We start from the raw sequence: 9,688 nt of genomic DNA on the forward strand, positions 1-9,688 counted from the left end.
AGAAAACTCTGGTTGGTGTCGCCTATGAAGTTAATCATCAACAGATTAAAAAACTGACAGACTCCAAGGACGTAAGGTGACTATATTAATATATTGGTCACTGATATTATTTTTGAACATCTGATATATATTTTGTACATTTTGAGCTGTTTGGTTCTTATTCTATTTTAACAGATGAAAATAAGTACACTGTAATTGAGATGGAAAATATATATTTTTTTATTTAGTTGCCCAATAATTCTGCACACATTGTTCTCCAAAGAAAGACAAAACCGCACTTTTACTTTCTTAAATATTCAGGTTTTACTTTTATTAACCTTTTGCATTGACCGACAGCACTGTAGTTGTTTAATATTAAAAGTAATCATCAAAAATATAAATTGCCTAATAATTGTCCGCATAGTGTATAGAAAAATAATCTCTAACTACGACATATAAAAAGTGGCATCTTATAATGAGATGAAAAGAAGAAAAAAATTCTGGAATATGGAATAATTATATTGGTAAGGGGAAGAGCTAGTAAATTAATAGTATTATTTTTTATATGATTTTTTTTATTTCTGATGTATATGGGAATAAATATAAAAAAAAAATCACTACCAGTCGCCATGAAGTTCTCTGCCGTTCCTCTGGACTCTAAACTGTCACCCATGATGCCCACATCAGTGTATAGGGCAGAGCAGGCCATGAGCCGCTGCCTGGTAGGTAGCACAGGAGGGTTCCGTCACCTCTAGCATCACCTGCACACGACCAACTGCCATTTACTTTCAACTGTCGACTGAAGCGATCTGACCGAGGTCTGCAGGCGGGAAGATAATTATGAGAATGGCGTCTACTGGACATGGACAAGAGAACGAAGGGAAGAGAGCGAGAGAAGAGCCCAGCGTGACCGGATTCAAGAAGAGGCGATTGGACGAGCCAACACCTGGAAGCAGCGGAGACCGTGGATCATCCAGCCCCTATGCCAGGCTTAACATCAGCCGCTTCAACATCCACCAAGTCTTGGGTAGGGGCGCCTTTGGCAAAGTAAGTCCTGCATCTTTTTTTATTTATTTGAAATCTGAAGTATTTATTATATCCCCATGTATTCTTCTCTGCTGTCAGCCATGTCATGCTTTGTTGTTTGTCATTGTAGCGTTCTTCTGTGAGATTACATTTAAGATATCACCATAGTTAGGTCTAGTGCTGCTGTAACATGGTATTTTTTATGCTGGATGTTTTTCCTCAGGGGTCACAGCTGTAGGGGGTATGGGACATTGTTTTTTTTCACGTCATTGTCAATATAGGCTACAATCAGGCTGCCATATTGTGAATGACATTGATCTCTGTGTTTTTATTAAATATAGATAGACATTGATATTGACCACACTAATGGCAACTCAAAGCATGACAGTTGGTGCTGATAGTATTCCATGTAAAGGGGAGGGAGGGAGATCGAGGAGCTAAATGCAGAACTCCTCCCTCCACTTTCCCCTCCTCCCCCATCCCTCTTACATAGAATATTTTCAGCACCAACTGTCATCTCCTATCTCAGTAATGTAACAATCTGTCTTCACTGAATATAGATTTTACCATGAAATAGAGAATTTTGAAAGCTAAAAATCAGTCCTGGCGGAGAAAAAACAGATTTCTCTGAAAAGATTTATTGCAAAGTTGCTTATTGTCATGTGTGCTATTGATTTATGAAATACAAATTAAAATGATAATTATTCATTAAAGGGAACCTGTCTTGTCCTGTGTACTATGTAAACTGCCCCCATTGCGTTGATATTGATGCAATGTGTATCACTAACACGCTTTTTTCATTTAAATTGGCGCTAATATAATACAGCTCTGGCAAAAATGAAGAGACCACTGCAAAATGTTAATTTTCTCTGATTTTTCTCTTTCTAGGTATATTTTTGAGTAAAATGTACATTGTTGTTTTATTCTATAAACTACTGACAACATGTCTCCAAAATTCAAAGCTAAAAATGTTGTATTTATTTGTAGCAAATGAGAGATCGTCAAAATAAAAAAGAAGCCGTGCTTTCAGACCTGAAATAATGCAAAGAAAACAAGTTCTTATTCATTTAGAAACAACAACACTCATGTTTTATCTCAGGGAGAGTTCAGAAATCAATATTTGGTGGAATAACCATGATTTTTAATCCCAGCTTTCATGCGTCTTGGCTGCTTTCCACCAGTCTTTCACACTGCTTTTGGGTGACCTTATGCCACTCCTGGCACAAAAATGTAAGCAGTTCTTCTTTGTTTGATGGCTTGTGACTATCCATCTTCCTCTTGATTACATTCCAGAGGTTTTCAATGGGGTTCAGGTCTGGAGACTGGGCTGGCCATGACAGGGTCTTGATGTGGTGCTCCTTCATCCACACATTGATTGACCTAGCTGTGTGGCATGGGGCATTGTCCTGCTGGAAAAAACAGTCCTCAGAGTTGGGGAACATTGCCTGAACAGAAGGAAGCAAGTGTTTGTCAAGGATAACCTTGTATGCAGCTTGATTCATACGTCCCTCGCAAAGATTAACTTGCACAATTCCACCCTTGCTGAACCATCCTCAGATCATCACCGATCACCGAGGCTTATATGCCTCTCCAGGTCTCCATCTAACCATTAGACGACCAGGTGTTGGGCAAAGCTGAAAATTAGACTCATCAGAGAAGATTACCTTACTCCAGTCCTCTATGATCCAATCCTTATGGTCTTGGCAAACTTCAGCCTGGCTCTCCTTTGCTTCTCATTGATGAAAGGCTAGGAGCCTGTTCGTTTAGTCATAGAGGTGCGATTCCTGGCATTTATTCAGGGTTTGTGCCACCCACGCATTTGAATTCTGCTCCCGGCTGGCGCTGATGTAAGTATGGGGCGCTTGCGCAGTATGTCATGCCAGTAAAGCTTGTAGCGCTGGGAGCCGCACATGCGCTCTGACTAGCGGCTCCCTGCGCTTGCACAGTGACACTGCTGTGTAGTTCCCAGCTTCACTGTGTGCGGCCGGAGACGCTCGTCACAGCACATGTGCGGCTCCCAGCGCTACAAGCTTTGCTGGCATGACATACTGCGCAAGCGCCCCATACTTACATCAGCACAAGCCGGGAGCAGAATTTAAATACGTGGGCGGCACAAACCCTGAATAAATGCGAAGAATCACACCTCTGTGACTAAAAGAGCAGGTATGATACAAACATATAAAGTGGATTTTACATATTATATTAGCGCCAATTTTAATGAAAAAAGCGTGTTAGTGATACACATTGTATTACTAACGCAATAGGAGCAGTTTAGATTCTACACAGGGAATGACAGGTTCCCTTTAAGACCTTTCCATAGCCCATCCATGGAGCAGGCAGTGCATTATGCTGATAGATGGATTTGCTCCTCTACCTAGACCTGGTTACCAGCAGACTGAGCGACCATTCAGTTTACTCATGTGCCTTGTGTGCTATAAAATCCAGATTACTTCCACTCCCTGCAGATGCCTTCTAAGTATTCTCCATTTGTCTCTCTTAGGTGGTCCTGGCATCAGTCCCCGGCCGAAACATCCAAATGGCTGTCAAAATGATAACCAAAAAAGAGGACAATGAGGACACCATCATGAGAGAGCGGCAGATACTCCTGGCTGCCAGAGACTGCCCATTCTTATGCCACCTCTATGCCGCACACCAGTCTCTGCAGAGGGCATATTTCATCACGGAGTATCTGTCCGGTGGCAGCCTAGAGAATTTGATCAGGATGTGCGGCTGCCTGAACATCGGCAATGTGAGGTGAGAAAGTGGAGAATGTATGTAAAAGAGAACTAAGGAGATGGAAAAAAAATCTGGGGTCAGGATGTAGCTAAGGTAGCAATGGCAGGTCATATACAGTATTTAGTGTGCTGGATGCAGCAGGTGGGGTGCCATGGTATTTGGGGATTGCTAGAGAAGGATTTGATGACATTGATACTACACTCTGTTCTCTCCATCAGATTCTACACAGCAGAGATCGTATGTGGCCTCCAGTTCCTCCATGGACACAACATCGTCCACCGGTAAGCAGGACGTTCCTCCTTCTCTCTGTCCCCTTTACATTCTAGAGATATGACCCCCAGCTTTCCTTGTGTCCTGCCACTTATTCTATCTGATCTTGCAATGACTCAATTTCCATCTCTTTTATCACTGGACAGATTTCTCTTTTTTTTTTTTCATTACAGAGACATAAAGCCAGATAACATCATGTTGGATGCAGATGGCCACATCCGTATAATCGACCTTGGGCTCGCCCAAGATGGCGTTACCTCCTCCAAAAACATCTCTGGAGTGACGGGCACTTTCCACTACATGGCCCCTGAGGTGTTTCGTAGAAAACGATACGGCGCAGCAGTGGACTGGTGGAGCCTGGGGATTGTCGTTTCCAGGATGGCAGCAGGACGATTCCCATTTTACAACGGCCCCATCAAGCAAATGGCTTTCAAAGCTATCATCAATGAAAAGCCAAAATTTCCATCTTGGCTTGATGCTCATGTGAAACATCTCATTAAGAAGCTGCTGCGCAAAGACCCTCAGACACGCCTGGGTGTGAGCGGGAACATCCGGGAGCATCCATTCTTTACCACCATCGGCTGGGAGGAATTGGAGGAAAGGAGAGCAGAGCCACCATTTTCACCATTCAGGCAAGTTCTGGAGAACCATCATCTGCAGTGGCCGGAGCATACAGTCCTTCACCCCGTGGACAGATTTACGTACATGTCACCAAGCTGGGCCCGGTAAGGATCTCTTCATCTGGGGATAACTCCCATCAGGTGTTCTCACATTGTGGTAATCATCATCATTCATCTTGTCTTTTTTCACATTTTCTAACAATGACTTTATGTCTCTGTTTCTCTTAGGTGGATGAAAAGATCTGGACTGTAAAAGAATCCACGACCATCTGGTGAGTGACCTCTGTTCACACAGGACTCCTATGATATCAGTACATTGTATCTGATGTTACATAGGGGAATGGTTCATTATAAAGACCATTCCCCTAATATAACAGAAGATCTGGCAGAGAGAATAATCAATGTCTTCCTTTTTTGTCTTGCAGGATGAGCCCCTGCCAACTGCCCAGAACTTCATGCCTCCTGACCCGTACCTCGTCTCTGCTGGTGTACTTCACCTCGGCTGCCCTTCAACATCATATCTCTCCAAAACATCTTCATGCCGGACCACTGCCATTGTTTTGCTGCCCCAGACCCTTGACTTGGCCTCCTCTAATACTGGGCTGGCAACTGACATCCCTCCATCCAGAAGATCTTCTACCCCAGGAATGGCCTGTGCTAAGTTTCCATCTGATGTGTTCAAAAGCAATAGTCCTGGGCAGCTGAGCAGAAGAATGTATAGAGCGGCCATTATCACCTTAGCACAGGCCTGGTAAGTACCGCACCCATCACACATCACATCACCCACACTACTATAGGCATACATATAGCACACCGTAGATTTCCGCACATAGATATAGGACATAGATTGGCTTTTGATCCTGGGATTTAATCTGATCGCCATATTTGGGGTCAGGAAGGAATTTTTCCCCTTAATATGAGGACAATTGGCCCATTCCTCATAGGGGTTTTTCGCCTTCCTCTGGATCTACACGGCCTTAAATAGGTTTGGTATCATAAATTAATAAGTAGATTGACACACTAGTAGCAAAAGAGAAATTTTAGAAAAATTTAAATTTTCTTTGTTGACAATTAAAATTAGTTCTCAAAAATAAAAAGGATAATTAGTCTAAGTAACTAAAATGATTTTTATATATCACACTTACATTACACAGGTTAGGTACATTACACAGGTTAGGTATCAGCCTTTGATCTTGGGATTCATTCTGATCGCCATATTTGGGGTCAGGAAGGAATTTTCCCCCCTGATACGAGGACAATTGGCTTATTCCTCACAGGGGGTTTTCGCCTTCCTCTGGATCAACACGGCCCATAAATAGGTTAAGTCTGATAAATAAATACAAAAAGTAATAAATAATAATAAATAAATACAATAAATAATAATACATTTAGTATGCTAGGTTAGTAAGGAGACTCACACTATAGTAGCAGAACAAAAAAGGTATAAAATTACAATAATTTTAGTTGAAAAGATATGTAATTTCAGACATTGAAATAATCAAATCCAAACCTACAAAAATAATTTATATATTTTTTCATTTGTATTTACATTACATTAGGTATCAGCCTTTGATCCTGGGATATATTCTGACCGCCATACTTTATTTGGGGTCAGGAAGGAATTTTCCCCCCTGATATGAGGACAATTGGCTTATTCCTCACAGGGGGTTTTCGCCTTCCTCTGGATCAACACGGCCCATAAATAGGTTAAGTCTGATAGATGAATAATTTTCACATATACATAATACTAAAATATAAAATAATTCAATCTATAAATAAAATCTTCTTTTTACCCCCCTTATATCTTTGTGCTTGTCTTTATTTCATTGGACGTCCATGTAGTCATTATTATGCTGCCCCTTATGTCTTAAGGCCCAATACACATTAGAATAAATTTGCTTGAACGCCCCTGATATCGTTACTATCCTATGGTGATAAATCAGCTAATTGCTGTGATTCCTGGGAGTGTTGGGTCCGGAGCAGGAGATGCTGTTACCTTTCTCCATTTTGGCTAATAAATGAGAACACTGAGCTGGGTTCCTCCATTAATTACCCAGATGTTCCTCAAAGGACATTGGAAAGAATGGGTTTTCTAAACCAGACAGTAATTGCACTGCTCATATAATAGGGGAGAGGGTTTGTTACAATGTGTCAGTGCAGCTGGGAACTATGAAACTCACAGAGCATTGCCTGGACTGGATACGCTGGATGTGGCTCAGTGGGAGATGGTGGATCTGCAACAATGTTGCCCCCTGCAGTCAGGACCCCACATATCATGGACGCCACATGATCAGATCCTCCAGAGAACATTCATGAAGAAGGAGAATCCCCTGTAGAGAGGCGTCCACAGCGAGGTACATGATAGGAGCAGTTATTGTTTCATTCCCCAGGTATCTCTATCTGGGAATGCAGGATGACAACCAATATGGCTGCCATTACTGCTCTTACAGGGGGCATCACTAAGCTCTCATACATCCTGAATAGTACATGGTGTAATGACACGTCCCCTCACATTACCTGCTTAGTTGGGTAGATTTCATATTACAGAGTGTGGGAAAGCTGACTGACAGGAGCCATAGCCCCCAACCGTCCCGTATTCGGCGGGACTGTCCTGCGTCCCGTCTCCACTCAGCTCTTCTCCCGGCTCATTTAGACCTATTACAGTTATCTCTTATCAGAATATAATACCGAAGGAGAGAGAATTGTAGCCAATATATAAACAATATTTGTAAATGGCACTGATCTAAAACAAAACTGCCAGAGATAGAGCTATTAATAAAAATATATATTTATTATCCACAAAATAGAAAGATATATACGGTCCACTAAGTGGCTAAGGTGAGAGAAATGACCAATAGTGGCAGATGTAAAACAGTCAGAGAAAGAAGAGCACATCCCACATAGCAGGACCTCCACAACAACCATCTGTAAAAATAATTGATAGACACTAGTATATATAGATCACGCTAGAGCTGCCACAAAGACAACAGTCTCATGGTTCATGTATTATACACAGAAATATGTCCGACTCATACCAAACCAACAGTGCCGTATGGAAGAAATATACAGTATATGTGTGTATATTGGCCGTGTAGCGTATTTGTGCACCTGTGTATTAATTTAACACTTCAGGTGTCCGGGCCTTATATTTTTTCCTTTTTCTTTTTTGTAGTGCTTGATAATGCACACTGAGGAATTTCAGATACCCTCATATCACAGTAGTATATCCCACTCCTCAAAAAGTTAGTTACCCTTAGGTAATCTCAGCAGCACTATAACAAAATGGTCTTAGTCACTAGATGCAATTTCTATTCCCACCAACAAAGCAGCCAAAGCCACCTCCACCCACCCCATGGTGGTTACAAGCAGCCTCTTACCCAGAATTGTCACAAGAGCCTCCAAAAAGTAATTATAACAGCCTTCTTCCCACAACACCTGCAATTTTCACTTTAAGGGGTTGTCTGGTCAAAATAGATAAGTCTGCAGTTACTCTGTGTGACTGCAGACTTATGAATCCCCCAGGTTGGCTGGTTTCAGACCGGCATGTATGAGATATACATACCCCTGGCCAGTGGGCGCAGAGTCGCTCTCCATACACTTGTAAGGAGCAAGGCTGCCCCCTCTAGTCGGACACGCTTATTGGCCATCCGTGTCACTAGATGGGGTGCGGACTTGGCTCTATCAAGTGTATGGAGAGCGAAGCTGCACCCACTGGTCGAGGGCATGTATAACTCATACATACCCTCTGTTCCCGAGTCTGAAACCGGCGAATCCCCACAGCGCACAGTGCCTGCATAATTCATAAGTCTGCAGTCATTCTGTGTGATTACAGACTTATCAGTTTTGACTGGACAACCCCTTTAAATACACCCACATATGCGTCCCTCCTACATGCTCTCCTATATCATCTGCTGATGATTGCGCCACAGAAGTTATATTTTACTACAGCTGTGTGAGAGTGTCAGCGGCATTTAGATGGTTAAATCAGCAGCAGTCTAAGCTAGCTCTGGTTGCTGCTGTTCACACAGGCACTGACTGTATAACACAGATGACACCTGCAGAGTACAGAGCAGGTTCATATCCTGAGCCCGCTCCCAACATATGTCACCAGTAAATCCAATGGTTGGAAAGGATCAATGGTGTTTGGTCATTCAATCAATTCAGGGCTGAAGGTGCTTAGGTGACCATATGAACATTTTGATGTACAGAAAATTAATCTCTGGAGTCTCAATAAATGTGAACTATTAATTCAAAATTTACATCTCTTGAAGCAACAACTTTGCCTCCATTTGCAAGGCAGGATCACGAAGCCACTCTCGGATAGGAACATTTGTATATTGCATATTTAGAAGAAACACCCAAAGGTAATAAATACAGGTTTACCCTGCATCATAATAAAAAAACTATGGCTCAGGGTGATGTGTATTTCTGTAATGAGGGGGGTGCGGACTAAGGATACGATTATCAAGGTGTGCAGAATTATTAGGCAGCTTGTTTTCCTCAGACAAAATGGGCTAAAAAAAGAGATTTAACTGACTGAAAAGTCTTACAGAGGGATGTAGCACTCTTAAAATTGCTAAGATATTGAGGTGCGATCACAAAACCAGCAAAAGTTTTGTTGCCAATAGTCAACAGGGACACAAAAAACATGGTGAGAAAAATAAGACTCACATTAACTACCAAATATTTGAGAAGAATCAAACATGAAGGGACAAAGAAGAAATTGTCCTCCAGTGCTGTCATATTCCAGATCTGCAACCTCCCTGGAGGACCAGAAGTACAAGGTGCTCAGAGACATAACCAAGGTGAGGAGGCCGAAACCCAGCCGCCACTGAACAAGACACAGAAATGGAAACATCTAGACTTGGCCAAGAAATATCTGAAGACAGATTGTTCAGATTGTCCCCTTTCTTATAAGTGTCTAGTAGTGATGAGCGAGCACTAAAATGCTCGGGTACTCGTTGCTCGGGTCGAGCACATTGGAATACTCGGGTGCTCGACCTGAGCAACGAGCCCAATGTAAGTCTATGGGAATCTCGAGCATTTTTCAGGCGGCT

This window comes from Phyllobates terribilis, unplaced genomic scaffold (genome assembly GCF_046119375.1).
Source record: "Phyllobates terribilis strain yellow unplaced genomic scaffold, ASM4611937v1 Scaffold_256__1_contigs__length_2794641, whole genome shotgun sequence".
NCBI classification, from domain to species: domain Eukaryota; kingdom Metazoa; phylum Chordata; class Amphibia; order Anura; family Dendrobatidae; genus Phyllobates; species Phyllobates terribilis.